The sequence below is a fragment of the Taeniopygia guttata genome, chromosome 3 (genome assembly GCF_048771995.1).
Source record: "Taeniopygia guttata chromosome 3, bTaeGut7.mat, whole genome shotgun sequence".
Classification (NCBI taxonomy): Eukaryota; Metazoa; Chordata; class Aves; order Passeriformes; family Estrildidae; genus Taeniopygia; species Taeniopygia guttata.
Window position 1 is genome coordinate 20,123,769 of NC_133027.1, and position 25,121 is coordinate 20,148,889.

General features: G+C 38.6%; 1 protein-coding gene across 25 annotated transcripts in view; it reads left to right on the top strand.

Moving 5' to 3' along the window:
* MYT1L (myelin transcription factor 1 like) overlaps positions 1 to 25,121 on the top strand; it is a 311,497-nt gene that overhangs the window by 33,973 nt on the left and 252,403 nt on the right. The window contains exon 2 of one of the 25 annotated variants that reach the window (XM_072926031.1): positions 371 to 498. The exons of the other annotated variants lie outside the window; for them this stretch is intronic. The gene's annotated coding sequence lies outside the window, so the exon portion shown is untranslated. The remainder of the gene's footprint in view (positions 1 to 370; positions 499 to 25,121) is intronic. 25 annotated transcript variants of the gene reach the window in all.

Genomic DNA, 25,121 nt, shown 5'->3' on the forward strand with positions numbered 1-25,121 from the left:
GGTACCCATTTAATGCAAAAATTTATCCCTCTCTTAAAATGAGTATCTAAGATTTAGTATGTGATTTCTTTTCTCCTCCATCTCTGTGCTGTTAATAGGGCAATGCTATTTGCTTCTGTTTCTTCAAGGGCTGTTTGATGCATTCTGAGGTGATAGAGAGGGCTTGTTTATGAGTTACACATGCACTTTGCTCTACATGTTTGTGCCCCAACATTACTTTAACAATAAAGCTGACTGGCTAGGGAAAAAAAGAGCAAGATTGGAACTGATGCAGCTAAATTGCATGCAAATATCACTTCAAACTGAAAACATTTACTATTTGTATGTTGAGAATTAGTGAAGCCCTCTATTCCGGCTCTAGTGTTTTCAGCAGTTCCAGTCCCAGTGGGGTGAACAGTCTGCGTGATCTATCTCGGCTGACTTCTTGTCCCTGGCTGCTTTCCTTGGTTTAACAATGTCTGACCTTCCTGGCTATTGTCATTTTCCCCTTTTCAAAATGTAAGTGTACCAGAACCTTATCAAAAGTGGGAAGAATTAGAGAGAAGGCTGTCTGGTTATATCTAACATGGATGCTGCAATGAATCCTTATGAAGTTTAAACAGTACAGTATTGCTTACTCCATGGGACAGATGTCTCCAGCTGGGATTAATGTCCTAATTTTGCAACATAACTAGACTTCTCTTAGCAAAATCTAAAGAGTGACAGAGTGTCAATTTCCTACACATTCCCCCGCTCACCTTTAATTTACCCTGTAAGCATGCACATCCCTGCACATATGCCTTCTCACATGTGATCTATTTGTATTCAGTGTAATCCCATTACTATGGTTCCCATGCATCTGGCAGTCTTTAATGTATTTATGTTCATGACACTCTTTCCAGACAGACATGTATTTTTATCCTGTATTGCAGAGAGGAACCTATGTGCTGTTTTCCAAAGTTGTACAGGAAGACTGTGATGGAGTTGGCATAGGTATTGGACATGGCACTTGCTTATCCTTCTTCCTTTTAGCAGCAATATTGTAATCTGGCAGAAGGTTTGGGTACCTTTCATTGCTTTGTTAGGAATTCTGAATCCCTGTATCTGTTTGCAGCAGCCATTTTACTGGCACTTATGTCACACACTCAATGAGAAAATTTCTGTGAGCTTTTGTGGAGTGTTTAACAGTTTTGTGATTTCATTCCAAATGGTCTGAAAGAAAAAAAGTACAACTAAAATAAGTGTCAGTGGAAGAATGAGATTTTCAGGTGGAGATATGATTGTGCTTTTGAGAAAACATGTCATGATAAAGGATTTGATGACATTGGGTAAACCAGGCGAGAGGGTAGGAATGCAAGGGAGATTTAAACAAGATAAGTAAGATAATGAGGACAGCTGGGATATCTATGCATAGCAAACAATTTGCTTGGCAAATTTGTTCTTATTCCTTCTTCGTGAGTTGTGTATGAACAGATTTTTCTCCATTTTTTAGATACTCAAAACTGTTTGACAAATGTATCTTTTGAACAGATTTCACATACGCATTGCTGGTGGACTTTCTTTGTACCATCTTCTCATTACTATTGTCAGATGGCTGGTGGCCATAGCCACATAGTGTTGGTTCTGTTCCTTCACTAGTCAGGGTACTGAGCTGCTGTTGTGTGACCTGGGTGACCACTCTCAGCTGCTTACTCCTTGCAGTGTACATTTCAAGAATAATCCGTGGATAAAATTATTTTTAAGAATCTCTCTGATAAGATTTGGGAATACTGAAAACTGTCAGTAAGGTCAAGGTCAGTTTACATGGCAGAAAAAAAAAGGCTATTTTTCCACACAGAGTATATTTGCAGTGAATAACTTAGCTAACTGTAGACACTGTAAATCCACTTTGGCAGATGGTTAAGTCTATGTTGTGACCCTCTTTTCTGCCCCAGGGATTGTTTTCTGAGTATGGCCTCATCTGGGTTGGCATTTTAATCTGAAAATATTTGTTAGGATGTTACAAAGCTGTCTAGATGAAGTTAAAAATTTTAAGTGAATAAGAAATGAAATTATTACTGGAAAATTACCATAGACCTCACTTTTTTAAATTTTTCATAACCTGCTTAACAACTTATAGTAGTGAGCACTATTTATGTAGAGAACCTTACAGGTTTTATGGGGAACCTATTAGTTTCATGTGATTATCTGTCTGTCACAGCAAACACTGTTTCTGTTATTTAAGAAATGCAAATAATGTGGTAGAAGCTCTATTGAAGCACTGCAAGCTTTGGCGATTCTAGCGTGTCTTTTTTTTTTTTTTTTGCTAACAGAATGTATTTTGTAAAGAAGGCCAGCATACAATGTTTAATCTTTTTTGCCCTTAGCTCACAGATGCTACTGTAGGAGTATTGCAGAGGCTGACGTAGTTTTTAGCAGTTATGTTGGTGTAACTTTGTCTCTGTATAAAAGACACAGTGAGGAAGATCTGTTAGACAACAAATAAGGAGAAAAATCAAATACTGTGTAGACTTCAACAGCTTTCATGTTACCAAGGTCTTTGGTATCCAGAAAGGAACAATTCATTTAAGACCATAATGTTACTCAGCTGGCTTTTATTGTAATGGTGGCAGAGACTCTATGAAGTCTCACCAGCTGTGTCAAATGTCAAGTGGTGCCGTCTCTCCTGGCAGACAGGTCTTTCTTTCCAAAGTGAGGGCAAGGCTGCATAATGCAGTCACTATCAAGTATCTCTCTTTGGCCTGTAAAGGACAATCAACATCTTCAGCAATGTTTATGGTGTGTAGGTGGCAAGGTGTTGGTGGGAGGCTTCAGGGGTGGCCTCTGTGGAAGGTGTTCAGGGTCTGCTGTGCCAGTTTCAGGTGGCTCCAAGATGTGCCCACTGGAGGACACAACTGGGCCCATCAGCTGAGATAGTGGCATCTCTGTGATAACCTAAGAAAGGACAAAAGCACTGTATAGGCAGAGAGGAGTGAGGAGAAAAAAAAGTGAGAAACCTTGCAAACACCTTGGGCAGAGAAAGGAGAGAAGGAAGAGGAAGCACTTAGAAGCACCAGGGTTTAACATACTCTTCTGCAGCCCATGGAGGAGATGATGGTGGAGCAGACATCCATAGTGCAGCCTGTGGAAGATCCCATGCCAGAGCTGGTGGATACTTCCAGAAGGATCTGTGGTCTGTGGAGATCACATGGAGAAGGTTTGTCATGAAGTTCTGCAGTCTGTGGAAGGACCCACACTAGAAAGAGGGGAGAGATGGGAGAAAGGATGGCAGAGAGGAGCTGATTCCCTTGGAGGTAGAGTAGGAAGTGAAGAAGTGAAGTTGAGCCTGGAAAGAATGTTCAGGTGAAGGGAAGGTATTTTAGGTTTTGTCTTTGTTTCTCACCATTCAACTCTATCTTTAATTCCCAATAAATGAAATTAATTTTCCCCATATTAAGTCTGTTTTGCCCTTAATGGCAATTTAAGTTATCTCAATGTTCTTGTCTCAACCCATGAGCCTTTTCATCTTGTTTCTCCATTGTTTTGAGGAGGGGGAGTGCAAGAGCCATTGGGTGGTTGTCATCAACCTACAATCATATTCAGAAAGGTTGCAGTTTCAGAAAGAGAGGATCCGTTCCTTGTGCTGAAGAGCAGTGCTAACAGTACATAAACATTAACAAACTAAAAGAACTAGCATTGTGGGATGGTTATAATGTTGCTGCAGACATTTGGAAATACAGGTTGAGTTTTCAGAGTTTGCATTCTGAAATGTCCCAGGATAAGTTCTCTGCTTTAACTTATGCGATAATACTGCCCTTTGGGTTTAGAGAATGAGAGGAAGGAACAGGCTTTACTAGAGAAACTGTGTAACAGCAAAAGGAAAGGAAATATAGCCCATAAAACATGATTAAACTTGCAAATTAATTGTGTTTGTGGGTTAGTTTTGTCCCTGTTCAATATGATATTATTGAAGTCTAGTTCTTAGAGGTTCAATGAGGTTAAGAACTAACAAGTTTGAATAAGTGAAGTTAGAGATGCAACCTGCTTTATCATGTAGATCTGTTTACAGATCAGCTTTTGAAATAAACATTTACAAACATCTTAGACTTTTCTGAGGCTGGTTTCATAGACAGACAGACAGACAGACAGATAGGCATTGCCTGTAGAGGTTGTGGAACTTGTGAATGCCCCATTCCTGGAAGTGTTCAAGGCCAGGTTGGATGGAGTCCTAAGCAACCTGATCTAGTGAGTGGCATCCTTGCCCATGTCAGGGGAGTTGGAATTAGATGATCTTTAAGGTCCCTCCCATTCTGTTACAGTCACATATGTATATATGTATATAAAAATACTTTAAAAAGTTTTATTTCTCTGTATTTGTTTTTGAAAAAGGAGCATGAAATCTGAACACATGCACACAGAGACTGCTTTCTCTTTGGTTAATCTTTTCCAGCTACCTGAGACAAAAGTTTGCCTTGTGCAGTTTCTTGCATAATCTTCTTGACCACGAGGCTGAACTGTTTTATTCACATGGAAAACTTCTATTTGATTCCATGATAATAAGAGTAATATCATGCTACAGGTACTGCTTAAAGAATATATGTGATTGGCACAGGTTTATATGTTTTCTGTAGCTTTTTTTTTAAGTGCATTTTATAAATCTATGCATTTCATAGACAACTCTTTTAAATCTTCCATTTTTTAAAAAAAACAAAGGCAGATAACGTGGTTAAAAAAATCATATTTCATAAGCTGAAGTCAAACTTTTTCTGTGTGGGGGTAACACTAGGAGTTATCATTTGACAGTTATTTCATGTATTCTGTGAAAAGCATGGATGATGTTAGTGCAGTGTCTAGTGAAATGTTCCAAGTCACAAATCCACTACCTTGATTAGTGCTAATTGGCATCCTTGTTGAAGGTATCAGTAGAAAGGCCAAGGACTGAATAAGCATGAAGAATGAATTAGCCTCTTGCTCCTAGGGCGGTATCTTCCAGAACACACATGAGGCACCCATGCTCAACAGAACATGGACTAATTGTTGAGTAGACAGTGCTGCCAATCTTTTACTTTTTGGGGGAAGTACAGTTATTTATGAAAAAATTATAAAAGATTTTATAGATTTTTTATAAAAGGTTATAAAAGATAACTGAAAACCTACTGTGATTATTAGATTAACAGAATAATATTTTAATCTTTAAAATATATTAGAAAATAGCATGAGGATCTAATAGTCAAGAAAGAACAGGAGAATGGAATAAAACTGTAGGATTAATCTGAGGGAATAAAACATGTAACATAAATAGCCACATGGATGAGGACTTGTTTTTTAAAAGAGGAGGATTTATGTACATGATGAGTGCCTATGCAGTTTACACACATTTTTAAAAAAGTGTGAAAACAAGTCAAAGTGTATTTTCTTCATCTAAACTTTTTTCCCTATTAGTTTTGCCTTTCCTTCTGTACAATGAATATATATATTTATATATATCAGGTTGTGTTGTGTCACCAGTGTATGATAAAATATAGCAATGGATACACCCAATATGATAAATACTGAGAGAATAACATAAATCAACCAGCAATATATATGGGAATGTCATTGCTGTGATTCCTCATACTGCACCTATCCTCTAAGATGTCTGTGAGATCTTACTGTGTTTATTATGTTTCAGTGTTTTTGAGCTCTAAAATGTCAACAATTTGGATTTAGTCTTTCAGTGATGTTATGTTCAATGGCCATACTTATTGGGTTTGAGTGGTCTTCACTGCTGTTTTAGAAGATCCTTGTAAAATCAGCTAGCTGCATACATTGCAAAGTGGGAGAAAATACATTTATTCTAACAACAGCTGCTTTTAAAGCAGCTCCAGTTGTGCAGCTTTGTGGGCACTTTTCCTGTGCATTTGATGGACTGCATAACAACCCCCCTCATAAACTCTGTGCTGGCTTCCATTCCTGTAGTTGATTTAGTCTCATTAGAAACGTTTATTTCTTGTGTTTGATTAATAAACCTCCTTCCAGAGTCCTGACTGTGTGAGTGGTAGCAGTAAAATGCTCTTACAAATCAGAGGGAAAGTCTGCCTAGATGCTTGAAACTTAGATCTCTGTCTCAGTTTCCCATTCACTCTTTCTTCACCCAGGAAAAGTCAGAAAGGATAAAAGAGTTTTGTGGCATGACTTAGAAGTTAATGAACTAAACTAGCAAAGCCATTCTAAATTAACAGCACTGTCTCATTCAAAGTGCCCTGCCTTTTGGTGTCTCACACTGTGTATTAGAGAAACTGCTAACTTGAGTGCATCAGTTCTCAGGATCAGCTGTCAGACATTGTCTCAAAGCACTTGGTTTCTCACATGTTTGCAGCTCTGTACCATAGACCCCCTTACTGACATGCTGAACTGGAAGAACTAAGAAATGGTTGTTCTGGTTCTGACATCCCTTGCTCGAACCTGCAAGGACCTGTGCTTGCAGAGCAGCTGGTGCTTGTCAGTGAATTGCTTTGCTGAATACACTGCAATATAGATAGACACATGCAGCAGGGGGAAGAGCTATTTAAGCTAAAGGCTAGTACTAGCACAAGAGTTAATTGGGAGTGATAAGAGGATTTCAGACTAGGAGATCTGTAGGTCTCTGGACCAGCTTCCCAGGAGTTTTATGGGATCCTTGTGGGTTAATTTGTATCTATAACTTGTCTTCACAATAGGAAGGGCCTCTGATCCGTATCTATCCTTAAAAGTAGACAAATAATAGGAATGCTGTCTCCCTTGGCCAGATTTCTGCATTGAGCTATAAGACAATATGTATCTTCTGGTTACTTCTATCTGATTAAAAGCTTCATTATTAATTCAGCTGCCTACTTGCACACTGTCTAGGTTTTCAGACTGCTGTGGCAAGACTACAGTCTTGTTCCAGGAGACATCCTGTGTCACCTTCACTGGCTAATTCACCTGATCTCTCCCAAATCCAGCTCTGCCTCTGTTCCTTTCCAGAGTGCCTCTGCTTGTGTTTTCTGTTCTCTAACCTTCTCCCTCCATTTTTTTTCCTGACAAGTTACTTGAGTTGTTTTTATTCTGGGATATTGTCCCTCTTCTTTTCTAATAACAGACAGGGACAGGTCACAGGTGCTGTATTTTTGCATCTAAATATTCCCCTGCTCCTGTTACACATCTAATCTCTACTCGAAACCTTCCCATTTATCACTTCAGCATACGATGAACTTTAAAAGTTGTTCATTTAACTTCATCACTGGAGCCATCTGATCACTCAAATAAGTGCCCTATTGCTTTTCTTTCCACTTTTTTTTCCTCCTAATTCTTGCTACTATATTTTAAAAAACTCTTACATTTTTTTAGCCTTATAGCATTATTGAATGTGTTTGTGTCTAAAGGATTTCCTTTTTTTACCTTGTTGGAAGGAGCCTGCATAAGGTGCCTGTGCACAAGAATTATGTACTGTAAGAATTATGTTAGGAGCTATTATGTTTTATACTTTATCATTCTTCTGTGTGGAGATGAGAGATACAGAAGTTGGTATATGCAGACATATCTACACTTGATTAAATGAATTTTGAGGAAGACTAATAATCTCATTCATATTTGGACCCTCATAAATACTGATCACAGTTAAAGAAAAAAGTCTAAAAATGGGAATTGCATAAGCAGCCTAGTTTTCATTCTTCAAATGAGGAAGTAGTCTGATTAGGGACTTGGTTACAGGAAGAAATGAAAGCTGTTTCTTGTCTATATCAGGGGATTTGGAAATAGTGCAAAGATTATGTAGTAGTTAAACAGTTAGGAAGATGTAGTTTGGAGGTTTGAAGAAGTGCACAAATGCTGTTGCTGTCAGCATCTCTTCATAAGTCCTGATGGAGTGCTTTACTTGACGCTCACATTGAGTCAGTTCCTGCGTGAGCAGCCTTAGGCCCATTACAGAGCTGTGCACTGTGTAACCACACTGGCTTCACTTTAGTTCTTGATTTCTGCTATTGCTTAGAACAAACAAGAAACCTCTCGTTACACAGATGTGCACAGAGAAATGGCAAGGAATATATTTGAAATGTGCATATAAAAACATTTTTCACCTGTCTACTTAAATGCGTGTTTGGTATCCGAATGATACCACTACGAGTTGTCTCCTCACTCAGTTCCTTAAGAACTGCAGTTCAAGCAGGTGCTATCCTGAAAGGTGAACTCAAAAGTCTGCACACTCCCAGGCCTGTGTGCAGAGGTTTCTGTTAGCCATTTCCTATTTGCCCTACCAGAACACAATTTCTCCCTTAAGGATACTGAAACAACATCTGGCCTGTTTAGTTTAATGGGTTTTGTTCACATCTGCAATGGTCTGTTCTGAAGTGACCATAAATGTAGTAATGAGGAAGAAAGGCCTGTGGCATAGACAGCACCCAGGTGGCCATGTTCTGTTATCCCAATGTCTACATTCAAATACATAACATTGTTTTGAAAACAATATTGGAATTCTTAATATACTATGCACTATTATTTTTGTGGGTTATTAATTTTGCAGTGCATATAACTCCTCATTAAAGCCAAATGTCATTCATATAAAATGGTCATCAGTCACCTTTCAAAGTTGCTTGGATGTGCAATCCTGCTGACTTCTGAACTGAAAAAGAAATGTGATAAGGACAGAATGGTAGAGTGATGGTCCTCAGATAAAAACAGAGTAATCGATTAATACCTAAATGAGAAATAGAGATAGGAAGATAAAAAACAAGTTTAGGAAAGGAATTATTTACCAGAGAGTAATTAAAATATGGGGAAAAAAAAAAAATGAGCTGGTGTGTTGCGGTAATTAACACCTTTTACTACCCATTGTTTCATCTAACAAATTCCTTCTGTCTCTTCTATTAAGCCTTTATTTTCTGTAACACCTGGCTTCTTGCCATCTGCATTAGAAAGAAAACAAGTAATAGTTTTCCATTTAATGCAATATAGAAAAAATACTTTCTGGACTTACAAGCTCATGTGTTTGCTTGGGTACTGTTAGGTCTGCTGGTGCATACCACTGAAGTCAACCTGGAGAATAAGAAGTTTTGTTCCATTCCTAACTTCTTTCATTCAAATGAAAGGGAAAGTAGCTTAGCTAGAACTGATATAAGATGCATGACAGTTATGGGATTGAAAGCAATAACAATTTTTTTCTTGGAAATAAATTTCCTAAACAGACCTGTAAAGTTACATAAATAAGTCTTCACTAAAATAATTCAGAAAGATTCCTTTTTCACACTGCAATATATTTAACCCACCTAATGTACAGGAAAAATACTGTGTGTAAACACAGTAAACAAAATTTGCTAAACAAAAGTAAAATACAAAATGAATGCAAAATGTTGGTTTGAAAGATTTGTTATTGTATTTAAAGGTGTGAAATTAATTAGAATCAGAATGTTGCTTACATATAGAAAAACATTTGATAACTGAGTGCAACTCAGTCTTTGTCTTTAATCTTCCAGGATTTAGGTTCATAACTCCTTTGTACATCTTTAAAAAGATGCTCTGTGTGCCACTCTGCAGTTTTAGTTTGGAGAGCTGCTCCCTTTACTTCAGTGTAATCTCTCTGAAGAACAGCACCTTTTATCTGGAACAACAGAGTCTGCAAACTGGCTGTGAGACAGAGGCTGGAAATCACACCATAGTGTGAGCAGGGTTCATGTGTTAATATGCTGATCCACTGTGTCAGACACCAGCTTAGAACTGATTCTTGCCAAAAATCACAGGTGAAATATGCTTGGTGAGCTGAGTGCTGCCCTGGGTGAATCGAAATTGAGAGCTCAAAAACAGTTAATGCCAGCTGGGAGGAATAAGCAGGAGCAAATTTAGGTTGTAGGAAGGAAACTCAGGAGCAAAAAAATCGTTACTTTTGCTTTTAAAGAGTGCTGTGAGAACGTCACGTAGGCAAGGAATTACGTAAGAGAATTTGCTTTCATCTACCCACACAAAATTTTGCCTGTGGGTGCACATGAGGATTTAAATCTTCATGCAGTGTTCAGAACTCTTTACCTCTCCAAATTAAATGCAATGGAAGTTTTGAGCCAGGTCTTTGTGCTGCCATAGCTTCCTGACCTGAGAAAGAGGACACAGTCTTAAGTCAGAAACTTGTCTTTTTACAGTTTAGTCCCTAGTTTCATTTTAAATCAATATTTAAATGTGCTTGTGAAAGCTGTAGTAGAGGAACAAAGGGCTTGGAATGCCTAGTTGGATCCTGTGGAATTTCAGGTAATTCAAACATGAGTAATTTGTTAGCTGCTAACTAGATTTCATCTGTATTTTGGTTGTGTTGAGGCTGCTTTACAGAATAATTTACATACAGTTTACCATCAGCAGAAGGCTGATCTGTGTAAGGTCCAACTGTCTTTATATATACATATATACTACCATTTCCTTGTGCAGTTGTAGGGAAGGCTGAAACATGCAGTCTGTTCCAATGCTTGATAATCCTTTCAAGGGAATCAAATTTTCCTGATATCGAGTCAAAACCCCCTCTGGCACAACCTGAGGCCGTTTCCTCTTGTCTAGTTGCATGTTACCTGGGAGAAGAGGCTGCCCCCACATGACTAAATTTCAAGTAATCATAGAAAGCAATAAAGTCCCCCTTAGACCTCCTTTTCTCCAGACTAAATAACCCCAGCTCCCTCAGCCACTCCTCACAGAACTTGTCTTCCAGATGGTTCACCAGCACCTTTGCCCTTGGCTGGACTTGCTCTTCCATGACTTTCTTGTAGAAAGAGGCCCAGGCTACGTGTACTTTATGGTGTCCCTCCAAGAAAAGCCAGGCATATGTGTTAATGCATCATAGCAATGATAATAGTAAGACTTAGATTTCTACCCCAGCTTCCCAAACTTGCTCTTTAAGGCTAGATCCTTGGCCATATCATCTGCAAACCCAGCAAGCTAGGGGAATCAAAATACATGACCAACTTGATCCTGAAAAAGAGATGCTTGCTTGGACTTCTGCATGTTGCCCTGACAGGTGCAGAGGCATACCAAAAACTGCATGTTTTGGGGTCAGACAGTGTCTGAGAAGGGTGAAGAGAACAACCTTTCACTGCCATGCCTGCATCTGTACAATTTCCTGCCACTGCCATTTGATTGCCAAGCCTGTCTCCAACATCTTTATTCTGGATCAAGGATCTGCTCCAAATCACTACACCAATCTGTGCAATTTGGTACTAAACACATATCTTGGTATCTAGGCATGGCTATGGGTGAGATTGGGTGGAGAGAGCTGCCTTATTATCTCATTCCTCTCTTCTGAAGACAGAGGTTCCAAAGGGCTCCTCCCATTGCATACCTGGAATAGCACTGTGCCTGGGGGCTTTTGTTCATTTTTTGATTATACAGTGTGAGAAAACTATGTGTTTGTATTAATGTGTATGCGAATATATTTTATTCAGAATACTGTATCTTTTTTACATCTGAGAAACCCACACAAGCAGAAGATTTTATAGGTAACTTAACCACTTGTTTTCCTTCCCCTTAAAGGCACTCCAGCCCTGGTTTTGAAAGTTGATGTAGGCTGAAGGACAAAAACTATGACTAGATTAGGAATCCCTGAGGGTCAAATAACTGGAAAGATACTTCCTAAAGGCTTGGATCCCATACTAGAATGAGTTCAGTATATAGATATTGAATATTCAGGCTGATAAATGAATTAAAGATTTTTTTTTACTGCCTAGTAACATGCTACTTTTTTCTATGGTCATTTCTCAGTTGTTAACTATATTGCATGTACCTTGATTGAATTATAAAATGGTAATATGAGTTTTGCAATTTAATGCAATAAATTTATAATTTTGAATATTCATTTACTGAAAAATTGCTACTTATCTTGCAGTAGGATTGCTTAACTTTAAACAATTCTGAAACCTCTAATGAGGTTAAATTTAAAGAACTTAGAATTCTGGTCAGAGTAACCTTTCAGGAAGTTTCACAATGAGGTGAAACTACAGGGATGGAATATAAACCGGGTGAAGCTGTTTTAAGGGAGGTGCTGGAATAATAATATTCTTGATGAGTTTTTGATGGTGGTCTGGTGATAGCTTTATAATAGATATTTTAAAGTAATATGCAGTTTTGTTTTAATAGAGTATTTTTATGTCTATAGCTATTGGTATATTTTAACTACTTATCACAGCCACAATATACATGCCAGGAACAATCCCATTTTTTTTAAAATACTGTAAAGTATTGCAGAACCAAGCAACAAGGTCATGTAACTCCAACCTGTGTTTACTATCTAGAAGCATGCAATGATGTATGGAATGCCTGTCATAGAGGAGCTTATTAGTGTGTGTGTGCACAGTGTACATGTCTCTCAACTTGGAAGAAATAAGTCCTGTATATTAGTAATCCAAACACTTTTTTCAAATCATTGGACCTGTTCATAATTCACAGATTGCAGCTGTTTCATGCATTTGTGGAATAAGCAATGTGCCCTCTCATGGGCACAGACAATAGAGAGCTTCTGCCAACTCATGATTTTACATAGGTTTAAGCTAACTCAAATAACTGAATATAGAGGGTAGTATTTGGGGATTCTGTGTGTTTGTGACAACGGAGAAATTGTTAAAAGTGGATAGATTATATACTCTTTTATCTCTTCAGGTTTTTTTTCCAAATTGCTGTGCTGTATTGGAGCAAACCAGATTGGGGTGATTCAGAGTTGGTTATCAATATAAATTGCAATTATTAGTAACTTCATATAGCTGTGGAATATAGAATTCCACAGATTTTAGAGATCAGAATTGAACAATTTATTTGTGCTAGAGAATAATTTATGGTAAATACTTTATTCAGTGAATTATTTCTTACTACATTGGCCAGCTGATTGTTTGCCTTCAAAAATTTTGTTGTTTGATGTTAGCAAACATTTCTTGGCCAGTAGCACTATTCAAGTAAGATATACCATTTATTCATTGGAATATCTGACTGCCTGCCGGCATTTTTTTTTTCTGTGTTATCTGCTCTGAGCTGTTTATAAAATCAGGCAAGGAAAAATGAAATACATCCTGTATTAGGGGAATCCCTTGTACATGCATAATTTGCATGGCATGTGTATCTTAACAGATGCAGCAGAGTATAGGTGTCCTAATTGCAATCACTCAAGTTTATTAATTCAAAATATGTTTTGAAGGTTGACTTGTATTCATGGTAAGAAACGTGTACTTGTACACTCCATTACAAGTTGTGGCAGACATGCCTGAAAGGAGAATAAACACATAAGCAGAAATCAGGTTTTGAAATAGCAATGAAAAAGAATATTCTTTTACTATTTGATCAGTATTATTGCTTAATAAAGTGTGTGGGAGGAGTGAAATGTTACAATATTGAAAAAGTCCGTGCAAAGTAAGGCAGCTTCTGAATTGTCTGCTGAAGCACAGTGCTGCCAAAATAATCCATTTTCTTTGACTCAAGCATAAGTTCAATTTCACTCAGAGCCAAGGCAAACGATACAAAATGTGCTGAACCAGGATGCAAAGTTAAAGGGACATTGTGTTGCTCAGCTATGAGCTGAGTTCAAAAATGCATTACAAGAAATTATTTCAGTTTGAAGAGACTTCTATGAAAGACTGTGGAACTTGCAGTGTCAGTCACTGGTTTCTTTGTCAAGCAACAGTAATCTTAATGTGTCATGCCAGGGGAAAAGGATGTGTATCATATCCAGGCAAAATGTGGAACACAGATTGCTGAGTTTTTTGGTGCTCTTGTAAGACTCATGAAATACCTGAGTTCACAAGCAAACACTATTGCAGTCATATATTGTGTCTGTATGGGATACCACAGTGATCTTGTGTGATTCAGGCTGAGGAAAGATGTTCCTGCATATAATTCCATGGACTACAGGCAGAGGAAGCCAAATGAAATCCGTACCATGACCCAGAATTGTGCAGACTGCCAGGTACTACTGCTCTTACCTTCTGTGCTGAAGAATCCAGCTACATTTTCAGTGCTCCATTTTTGAAGAATTTAGAAGTGCCTCTAAAAGTCTATTTTCCTTGTATTGAGGCAAGTATATAATTTACTGAGAACACAAGGTGAACAACTTGTGTTCTTAGTAACAACTTCCAGAAAATTCAAAAGCTTTCATGGGCTGTACCTCCTAAAATGTGTACTTGCTTTTTCGTTATACCCAGTCATGACTGATAATGAAGTACTTCTTAGATTGTATCAGGAAAGATTTGATCACAAGAACATAAACTGAGATTATGTGCCCCAGGAGTGGGTTAAGTATTACATTATGTAGAGCTAGCGATGCCAAAATGTACAACAGTTTGTGAGGAGTGGTATGTAATCAGAAAAGCAAATCTGTTCCATCAGCTAAGTTTTCATGTTAAGATATTTAGTAGAAGCTTAAGAACTGGGATTAGCTGTTCACCTCAGTTAATAGACTCTTAGCCTATTAATCATATGTGTGTGTGTAGACAGCATTTGGGCATTTTTTCTTTCTCCCTGCCCTCTGATTTTCTGTCTTCCCACCATTTTCCTATCTGGTTTACTTTTGCATTGGAAGCCTTTTTCTCCTGTCTTCTTTAATGACCTCCCTCTTCTCTCCCAAGAAGATGTGTAAGTTAGAAGTTGCTCCTTCTCTGCACCTGATCTCATAGGGCCCACAATAACACCAGAAAAAGGGAATGATGGGAACAGTTTTGGCATTGTATTTTAGTAAATATATTGTGCCAGGGAGGGAGGAGAAAATCCATTCCAGCATGCCTGTTTGGAGGTGAGAAGTGGGAGGAGGCTGGAGAAGAGGGAGTTTTTTGTGCTCTGGCTTGAGAATATTGTTGTGAACACACTACAGGAACAGAAAAAAAAAAAAAAAAAAAAAGGAAGGAAAAATATCTGTAATCCTAGTTTTTGCTCTTTTGCTCTTTTAAGCCTTACAAAATTGCAGATGAAGTGTGGATCCTTTTTTAAATTCCAGGAGGAGCTCTGGTATTATGATAGTTTTCCTTAATTCACCTTATTTGGAGCACGGTTGTCAAATTTGTTCTTTTAGGAGAGCTAGGGGCTCTACCCATGTGACTTTACTACTTTCCTTATGTGTCCTTAGGTGTTAAGCAATACGAAAAATACAAGAAAAGGTTGAGTCTGGTAAAAAATATTGCATGTTATTGCTGCTTCACAGTGCTCTTGCAATGTTTCATTTAAATTTAAAGTGAACATACAGGTAATTGATTTTGTGGATTGACACTATGGTGTTCTATAAGGACTGTGTTTAAAGCTGTAATCAACAAAATGTTGATTACAGTTTCAGCTTTCTAACATCCTTGGGTCAAATTCTGCCCTAATTTAACCATCTCTTAACCCTTGTAATTCTCCTGGTATTGCCCAGATTGAAAATGAGAGCAGTGTCTGTTCCAGTTTCACTACCTGCCCTACTTACCAAATATCAATTACGTATTTAGCGATATTGTCTGTCTTACACACATACACATATCAACAATTTCAGTAAATGCTGGCATTCTAACAGGAATGACATGAACCATTTGGTTAACTTGTGCATAAACACATCTGCTTTGTTTATATTTTTTTTTCTGTATTGACTGAGTGAGTAAGAGAATTGTTAAGGGAAAGTCAGGCCTTTCTTTCAGGGAGACCCAAGCTGAACCTAAAAGAATACAGTTGGATAGACTGAGCTTTTGTTGGCTATTCATTTTTTATTTATTTATTATGAAAGAAAGTTAGGATTGTCTATACTTCTTATATGACTTGTAGGCAACTCAATTCAGTTCAAACTATGGACTTTTCAGGGATATTGATGATCCAGTAATAAAGACTGAATTGCCTAAATCCCTTATGGCTGCCACTCAGGCTGATTCTCTGTAGCACAAAATTAATTCTGAAGACCAAATGTGATATCTGCATGGAATAAAAAAAATCAATGTTCTTTTCCTTCTTTCTTTTAAAACATATCTTCAGTTTTTCCAGTTTTATTTGTAAATATCCTGCAATTTTTGAAATTCAAAACTTCAGGGATCAAATGAAGTCTTAGGTCTAAAAACTTCTCATTATTTGCTAGAAAACATGAATCATGCAATATTGATTAGAATTAACAAGGAGATAGGGATCTATATCTGTCAGGTTGAAACTGAGCATTTGCCCCATTTCCTGTTCTGTAGAATTGTTCCACCTTGTTTATAAATATGACTTCAACATTTAGGAACTACGATCTCACAATATTTCAGTGAGAATGACATAAAATCTTTACTTAATCTACTTGAAAGGCATCACTTTTAGCAAAAGAATGCAAAATCATACAGGTTACTAATTTTACACACTGTTTACTTAAGTAAGTCTTAACAATGTTTTCAGCACTTGAGAAGTAGTTAGGTATGATAGAAGCATTATGTATATCCTTTTGTTGCTGTAAAAGCTTGTAGCTTTGCAATCCTTGTGGGAATTTCATTGCAGCATTACAGAGTCACAGAATCAATTAGGTTGGAAAAGACTTTTGAGATCATTGAGTCCAACCTATGACCTAACACAACCTTGTCAATTTGACCATGGCACACCACATCCAGTGTTTTCTTAAACACCTCCAGGGATTGTGACTCCACCACCTCCCTGGGCAGCCCATTCCAATGCCCAATCACCCCTTCAGTGAAGAAATTCCTAATGTCCAACTTAAATCTCCCCTAGTGCAGCTTAAGACTGTGTTATCTTGTCCTGTCACTGTTTGACTGGGAGAAGAGACTGACCCCGCCTGGCTACAACCTTCTTTCAGGCAGTTGTAGAGAGTGGTAAGGTCTCCCCTGAGCTTCTTCTCCAGGCTAAATAACACCATCTCCCTCAACCACTCCTCTTAAATTTTGTGCTCCAGACAATTCACCAGCCTCATTGCCCTTCTCTGGACACGCTCCAGCATCATAACATCTTTACTAAATTGGGAGGCCCAGAACCGGACACAGAACTAAAGGTGTGGCTTCACCAGTGCCAAGTACAGGGGAAAAATTACTTCCCTGCTTCTGCTGGCCACACTATTCCTGATAGAGGCCAAGATGCCGTTGGTCTTCTTGGCCACCTGGGCACACTGCTGGCTCTTGTTCAGCTGCTGTCGGTCAGTAGCCCCAGGTCTCTTTTCGCCTGGCCACTGTCCAGCCACTCAATCCCCACCCTGTAATGCTGCAGAGAATTGTTGTGACAAAAGTGCAGGTTCTGGCACTTGGACTTGTTAAACCTCATATTGCTGAATTCAACCCTTTGATCCAGCCTGTCCATCTTCCTCCTACCCTTCAGCAGATTGACACTTGCACCCAACTTGGTGTCATCTGCAAATTTACTAATGAAAGACTTGATCCCCTCATCCATATCGATGGTAAAGGTATTAAACAGGACCTGGCCCAACACAAATTCCTGGAGGACATCACCAGTGACTGACCACTACCTGCAAGTGGCACCATTCACTGCTACTCCCTAGGCCTGGCCACCCAGCCAGTTCCTTACCCAGCAGAGTGCTCCTGTGCAAGCCATGGGCTGCCAGCTTTTCCAGGGCTGTGCTGTGGGAGACAGTGTCAAAGGCTTTGCTGGAGTCCAGGCAGACAGCATCAACAGCCTTCCCCACATCCACCAGAGGGGTCACCTGGTCATGAAAGGAGATCAGGTTTGTCAGACAGGACCTGCCCCTTGTAAATCCGTGCTGGCTGGGTCTGATACCCTGGCCGTCCTGCAGGTGCCATGTGATGACACTCCAGATGATCTGTTCCATAACCTTGTCAGGATTCAAGTTTCCTGGATCCTCCTTCCAGCCCTTCTTGCGGATGGATATCACATTGTCCAGGTTCCAGTAATCAGGGACCTTCCTGGTTAGCCAGAACTGCTGATAAATGATGGGGAGTGGCTTGGTGAGCTCTTCCACCAGCTCCATCATCATCCTATAATGGATCCTATCCTGTTTCCATAGACTTGTGAGCATCTAAGTGTCTCAGCAGTTCACTAACTGCTTCATCCTGGATTACAGGGGGGCTGTTCTGCTCTCCATCTCTGTCTGCCAGTTCAGGAGGCCAGTTGTTCTGAGGACCACCTGTCTTACTGAAAACTGAGGTAAAGAAGGTACCTCAGCCTTTTCCTTATCTTTGGTGACTATATTCCCTCCTGTATCCAATAAATAGTTGAGATTTTCCTTGCACCTTGTTTTGCTGTCAATGTATTTATAAAAACATTTTTATTATCCATTACAGAAGTGGCCAGATTAAGTGCTAATTGACATTTTGCCTTTCTAATTTTATTTCTTCATGACCCAACAACATCCTTAAACACTTCCTGAGTGATCTGCCCCTTTTCCCAAGGGTGATATGTGGAGCCTTCCCATTCTTAAGAGGCTGTAATCTGAGTTTAAGATTCCTCCCATGGGACACCTGATAAAACCCCATGGCCCTGGGTCTGCTCCCTCTCTCTCCTCTCTGCTCTCTCTCTGGGCTCGCTGGGCTTTGCTCAGGCTCCTGGGCCTCCACCCCCTGCTTGGGGTGGGTGGAGGGAATAAAATGGACTCTCGTACTACACAAAAAACTTGTCTCGTCTGTTTTCCCTGCTGGCTACAGAATGAAATAATATTCTATGGGAGTTAACCTAACAATTAATTGTGTTTACTTTCTTTAAAATAGAACCTTGGGTAAAAAGTGTGAAATAAGGTAAATTCTGTTTGTGCATTTATTTCCTGACTTTAAATATTGTCTAAAACAATATTTATTGTGTTTCGACCAGCATTTTCTCCTCAGTTCTGCAACATACTGAAAGTGAAACTTATTCAAGCTGCCTAATTATCATACCAAATATCATTACTTTTATAATCATAACAGTATTTAGTAATGAATTAAGGCCTTAGTTCAGGAAAAAAAAATATCTAGCTCAGTAGCTCTCTGAAGTGCTTAGCAGGAAAAATTATGTCCAAATGGGTAGAAAAAGATTCAGTTCAAAACAGAGAAGTATTGAAACACCCATGCTCATTCATATAGAATGATAAATAAGCCTTTTATTTTATAAGTTGCTAAAAAATGAATGGAGAAATAGGAATAGTAACTGCTTAAAAACAAAAAAACCCCAACAACTCAACTTCTTTCCAGATCAAGTGTCAGAGGCAAGAAAATGCTGGAGGAGAGGAAAAGTGTGTGGACATGTACACACGCACTTGGACTCTATAGAGAGAAAAGGAATTTTGTCTTTTTTACAAGAAAGAGTCTATTCTTTTTTTAGCTCTTTTCTAAACTCAAGTAATCTTTTATTAGTTCAGTCCATATCACACTTTCCAATCTGTGTAAAAAGAAATCTTCAATACACAGATGCCAGAGTGCATGATTTGTCTTTCATCTCACCTGTGAAATGCCAGCCACCTTATACTAATTGAATTAAATGTCCTCAGAGGAGATCAACCAAAATGTTGGCAAGCTTATAGCTAGACTGGGTGCTCCAGACAGAGACACAACTTGGATAGATCTGTATTGCAATTGCAATACAAATTGTGATGAGATACTGTAGTGAAATATAGGGATGCTTTATCTTTAAACTATAGCTAGGCTAGTTCAGATACTGATATGAAAGGAGCGGGGTGTGGGCTGCATGCCATGTTATTCTTCAGTGTTGTGAACATACTTTGGATGACAGGCAAGATCAAAATTTATTTTTATTTATTTATTACGGCTTCCTTAGGAAAAAAAAAAACCTTGTGCAAGAAATCATAAGAAATTGTCAGTACAATACAGTAAACTAGAAAGAACTCAGGTCTGAGTGGCAATCACCAACAGATATTAATAAAGGGGAGGGGGTTGATGTGCATACAAATTCATCACACTTTACCTTTATAGCTAAGCTGCAATGTTATTCAGTGAGGAAATACAGAGGATATATTGAATATCTTAGATAAATTATGCAATTAAAGGCAAAAAGTGAAGCATTCAATGATGTTCATCCTCTTGCATGTGCACATATGCATCCCACAGATGTTTAGAAAAGAGCTTGGTTTTTGTTTCCCTAGCAGCATTAGCTCGATGTATCAGTATCACTTAAAACGAATCTGTTATGTTAAAGCTTAGAGTCTCTAAGGAAACAGAACCCTTGGGTTATGCTAGTTCTTCCCCAAGCAGGATCCCAATGTCCTTAGAGTTATCTGAGCTGCAGATGTCTCTTCTCTTTGGTACTTGTGTTAACGAGCCTCTCTGGACTTCATTTCCCCATTATTCAGTCCCTGTTTTGAAGTGGGGATCTGCCAGAACAGCAGCTTATGCAGACTATTTGCTAAGTCTTCCTTCATTTGACTTCTGCTTCTTTCACCTCCATCAGAATGGAGGCACCCTATGGAATCCTCTTTCATGGTTTTTCTTTCTGAGATTTGAATTTTAAATTGTCTCTTTTTAACTGCTTCTTCCTTGTACTTAATACAATATTTTCCTCTAAGAAATGGGAATACGAGGGTGCAGTTGAACATCAAAACTTTCTATGACCACTGCAGCTTCAGTTAATAGTCACCTGCCTCTTTGCTTTTGTCCCTGACCTTTTCTGCATCACATTAACATGCATCACTGTACTTTGAAAGTCTTTCATAAAATACACTCTTCTCTGTCATCTCAGGTTTATTAGTGAGCTGATTCTTTCCTCCAGACTTACCGTTAAGTCTTGCCTATATGGAAGTATATAGGCATTTTCTTCTGTGCTTCTCCTTCCTTTTGAAAGCACTATCCTAATTTTATCTTGGTTTTCTCTATTATTCCCCTTCAAATCCCTCTTTAAACATCTCTTTTGTTGTGGTAACTGCATAATCTTCTCCCATTTCTTCCTTCTGAATTAGACAGATGCTGTTCACCTTTTATTTTCTTTGCTAGAGTGCTTCAAAATCAGTCCTAAGGTATTTCTGGAGAGCTTCTTATTCTTGTTTGGAAACTTGACATGTTTTATAATTAAGTGTTTTATGCACTGAGGTGAAAATCAGCCCCACACAGAGAGCAGGCTAAATGTGCATCATTTAGATGCCAGAAATGTATTAAAGTAGACTGAATGACCAATGCTACAATGAATGTTAAATCCTCACATTTTAAATGCATGCAGGTCTAATAGGCTGCTTTGGCTACTGACCCAAGAGATTCTGACTATGGGCAGCTCATTTCAGTACTATAGATGGATTTTAGGAAATTCTCAGGTTTAGTTACTTTAAAAGTATCAGCTTCTTTGAATATAGAGGTAGTAATACATAGAAGATTCAAATTTTTCTTAAGAATCTCCCCATATCATGGATTTGCATCTGCTTAATATACAGAGACCAAAGTTTCATTCCACACTGAAGTAGCAGAAACCTTGCTGGATGCAGTGAACCTCATTCCTGGAGTTTCACATACCACTGCTGTTGTAAGTCATAGAAACATAGAGTGGTTAGGATTGAAAGGGGCCTTAAAGATCATCTAGTTCTAAACCCCTTTCATGACCAGAGACGCCTTCCACTAGACCAGGTTGTTCAGTGCCCCATCCAGCCTGGCCTTGAACACTTCCAGGGATGGGGCATCCACACCTGCTCTGGACAACCTGTTCCAGTGCCTCAACACCCTCTAAGCAGATAATAAATTCTTTTATATATATAGATCTCCTAGATTTCCCCTCTTTCAGTTTTCACTTGTTACTCCTTGTCCTATCACTACAGTTCCTGATGAAGAGTCCCTCTCTGGTTTCCCTGTAGGCCCCTTCAGATACTGGAAGGTTCCTGTGGGGTGTCCACTCAACCTTCTCTTTTCCAGGCTGAACAGCTCCAACTTTCTCCATCTGTCTTCACAGAGGAGATGCTCCAGTTCTCTTACCAACTTTGTGCCCCTGCTCTGAATTCTCTCCAACAGTTTCATGTCTTTCTTATTTTGGGAGCTGTAGAACTGGGTGCAGCACTTCAGATGGGCTCTCACAAGAACAGAGTAGAGCAAGAGGATCACCTCCCTTGACCTTCTGATAATGCTGCATTTGATGTGGCCCAATAAATGAAGACAGACTAATGCAATTTTGTATTTCAAACCAAACTTCTGCTTTTTTGTTTGTTTCTTTGTTTTTGAATCCCTTAAATCATAATTTATTATTATTTAAGCTGGGATAATAATTTGAATTAAAGCATGCCATAGGAGGCCTGCTTGGATGTGTGCTGCTGCTTGCTTCTGTGTGAACATGCGTGTCACTGCAGGGCAGTCTGCATCCCCATTCACCACTGCATCCCACCAGGCTACCAGTGAGACTGGTACAAATTATTTGCTGTCTGTAGATCCAAAGGGCTTTATTAAATGAGGCTCCATCAAGATGTAGAATCTTCCCATTTATTTTTCAGAAATTACTGTGGATTTTTTTTGACTAATGCTAATAATTAGCAGAGTTAGTTATGATAGATACAGGCTACTTTAATAACAACTTTCCATGCATGCAGAATTTGATTTTTTTTTCAAATAACACAGTGACTTTGTGTCATTTTGCTGTAGATTTTAAAAAATACCATAGTCCATGGGAATATTAGGTTTGAGGTCTTAAACCTAAGACTTTTGGGGCTGATTTAAGTACTGGGCATTTTATGCTATCTTGCAACTTAAAATTTCTGTTTTGTTATTTGTTTCTGTTTGAAGCTGTACTTGTTTCGTTCATAACTAAAAGTAGCAATCAAATGTGAAAAAGCAGATTAATACAGTAAAATAGATAGATCCTGCTGGCCACAAGCTATGCAGAAGACAGTAAAAGAGAGGCTTGTTGCCACTGAGATGAGCTCAGCTGTGAGAGCATGGTGCTAATAACCCCAAGGTCTTAGGTTTCATCTTCATTCCCTTATGGGCCACTCACTTGAGAGCTGGACTCGATGATCCTCGTGGGTCCCTTCTAACTCAGAATATTCTGTGATTCTGATTCTAAGGGAAAAGCAGTTCATGTGATATTTCATGTTCCCAAAGAAGTGGCAAGGGCAGCTTTGTGCTTTCCTGTTGCCTTGCAGAGAGAACTGGAAAATCAATGATTATTCTTATGTGGTAAGTAATGTATAAGCACATGCAAAAATTACACCAATTGCACTATTAATTGAGTTTTAAAAAAAGCATTTCCATACTCTAATGAAGTAGTAGAATAGTCTTCAACTGCAAAACGCAGGCATACGGAAATGTGGCAGTTTGTTTTGACCCCCCCTAAAAAGAATGATTTTGAATATGAAAAGAGATAAAACTTTGCTGGTATAGTAGCATACAAAGGGTGCATCTGTGAGCAAGATGGTGTATTCTATTTACCTGTTACTTTCTTTCTTTAAGGATTTGATGTAGTTTTCTGGATATAAGCAGGAACAGTTTTATATATGTCTCATTTATTCATTCACCATGCAGACTAAAATGGATCCTAGCCAAGTTGGCAAGGTACAAAGCAGTGAGTGCCTATGTTTTCAAAACTACAACTGAGACCCAAGGTTGTAAAGAAACTGCAAACATACATCCAACTAGAAACAGAAAAAAAGAGAGACATTTTGTGTACCCTTGGTACAATTTAGATTTGTGTCAGTTTGAAGGTGAAGTTGAAAGCAGATACAAAGAAACATTAATACTTTAAATTGGCCACTTAAGTTTTCAATGAATCGTCAAAGTTGCAAGAGACCATCAGGATCATCCAGCCAAACTCTCAGCCCGGAACCACCATAATCACCCATGGACCACAGCCCCAAGAGCCACATCCAGATGCCTCTTGAGCACTTCCAGGGATGGTGAGTCCACCACTTCCTTGGGCAACTTGCTCCCAATTCCTAATCCCACTTCCACTGAATTTTTTTTCCTAATGTCTAATCTGAACCTTCCCTGGCTCAATTTAAGGTAGTTTCATCTCATCCTGTCATTTGAGACATGAAAGGAGAGACCAGCCCTCAATACAACCTCCTTTCAGGTAGTTGTAGAGACAAGTGAGGTCTCCCTTGAGCCTCCTTTTCTATAGGGTAAACAATCCCCCCTCCCTCAGACTCTTTTCATAAGGTTTTGCTCCAGACACTTCACTGTCTTCAGTCTCTGTAGATTTGTAAGCCAAGACAAAGTGCTTTATTGTTTTCTTCAAATTGCTCTGAAGAGAAGAAAAAAAAGTGCAATGTGTTGTTCACAGACCGGTTATGAGAATTATTAAAGAAATATTTTTAGAGGACAATTCTAAATATATACACTGGTGAAAATGTTATGCCACTGGCTTTGATTTCCAACTGAATGTTGGCATGTTCAGTGTAACTTGATTTCTGTACTGAACTAACCATAACTTGAGTGAGATTTTTGTGCAATGTACTGTTATACCTTTACCTTTATTATGTGAATTCTCTCAAAGTGACTTTTTGAGAAAGAACTATATTTACCAACTCTTATTAAAGCTTTCATTTAATGCTAATTGTCTAAAGTCTTAGACCTTTGTCTTAATATGGCCCCATAATGGTGAGTATCTCTCTGCAGTCTCTTTAAAGAAAGCTTTTAGATGACCCATCCTGTGGAGCTCACCTGGAACCCAGCTTTGTGGCATGCATGGTCTGAGGACATAAATGAGGCAAGCTTAGTGTGAAGAGCTGTCTTGTTTTAGGTCAGATCAGTAGAGAAATATTCAAGACCTTCCTTGCTTCTGAAGTATAGGTACCAATCTATGTTATCCTTAAAGTACTTTAGCCTGAATATCTGAGTTTTAGAGATTCATTGCTTTATTAGGGGATATGAATAAAGGTTGCAAAGTCTACATGAAAAATGGCAGAGAATGAAATACATCCTGGGAATTAAATTGTGTTAAGTGTCTCTGAAAACAGGAAAAGTCTAGTTCAGATTTAATCCAAATGTATATTAGATCAGATTGGGATAGGGTTTAATCTCTTGTTGTAGTTCTACTGAGTAGGAAATTAAATAGCTGCCGGATGCTGCAGACAGGTGTTTGCAGAAAGTCTGCTTTTGCACACTTATCACATACAAATTAACAAATGTGGTAGCACTCTCCATCCTCTCTATGCTTCCTGGTTTTTAAGTGATCCACACATAATTCAGTTATGCAAGGAAGATGTTCTCTTTTCTGTCTTTTTAGAGGCATAGGATTGAAAGAAGCTGAAGGAGATGACTGTGTGTAAGAAGACACAAGATGAATTAAAATGTAAGCAGAGTGGCCCTAGATAAAGAAAAAAGTTTATTTGTATAGTAGGGATTCTACTGCAATTTGAACGA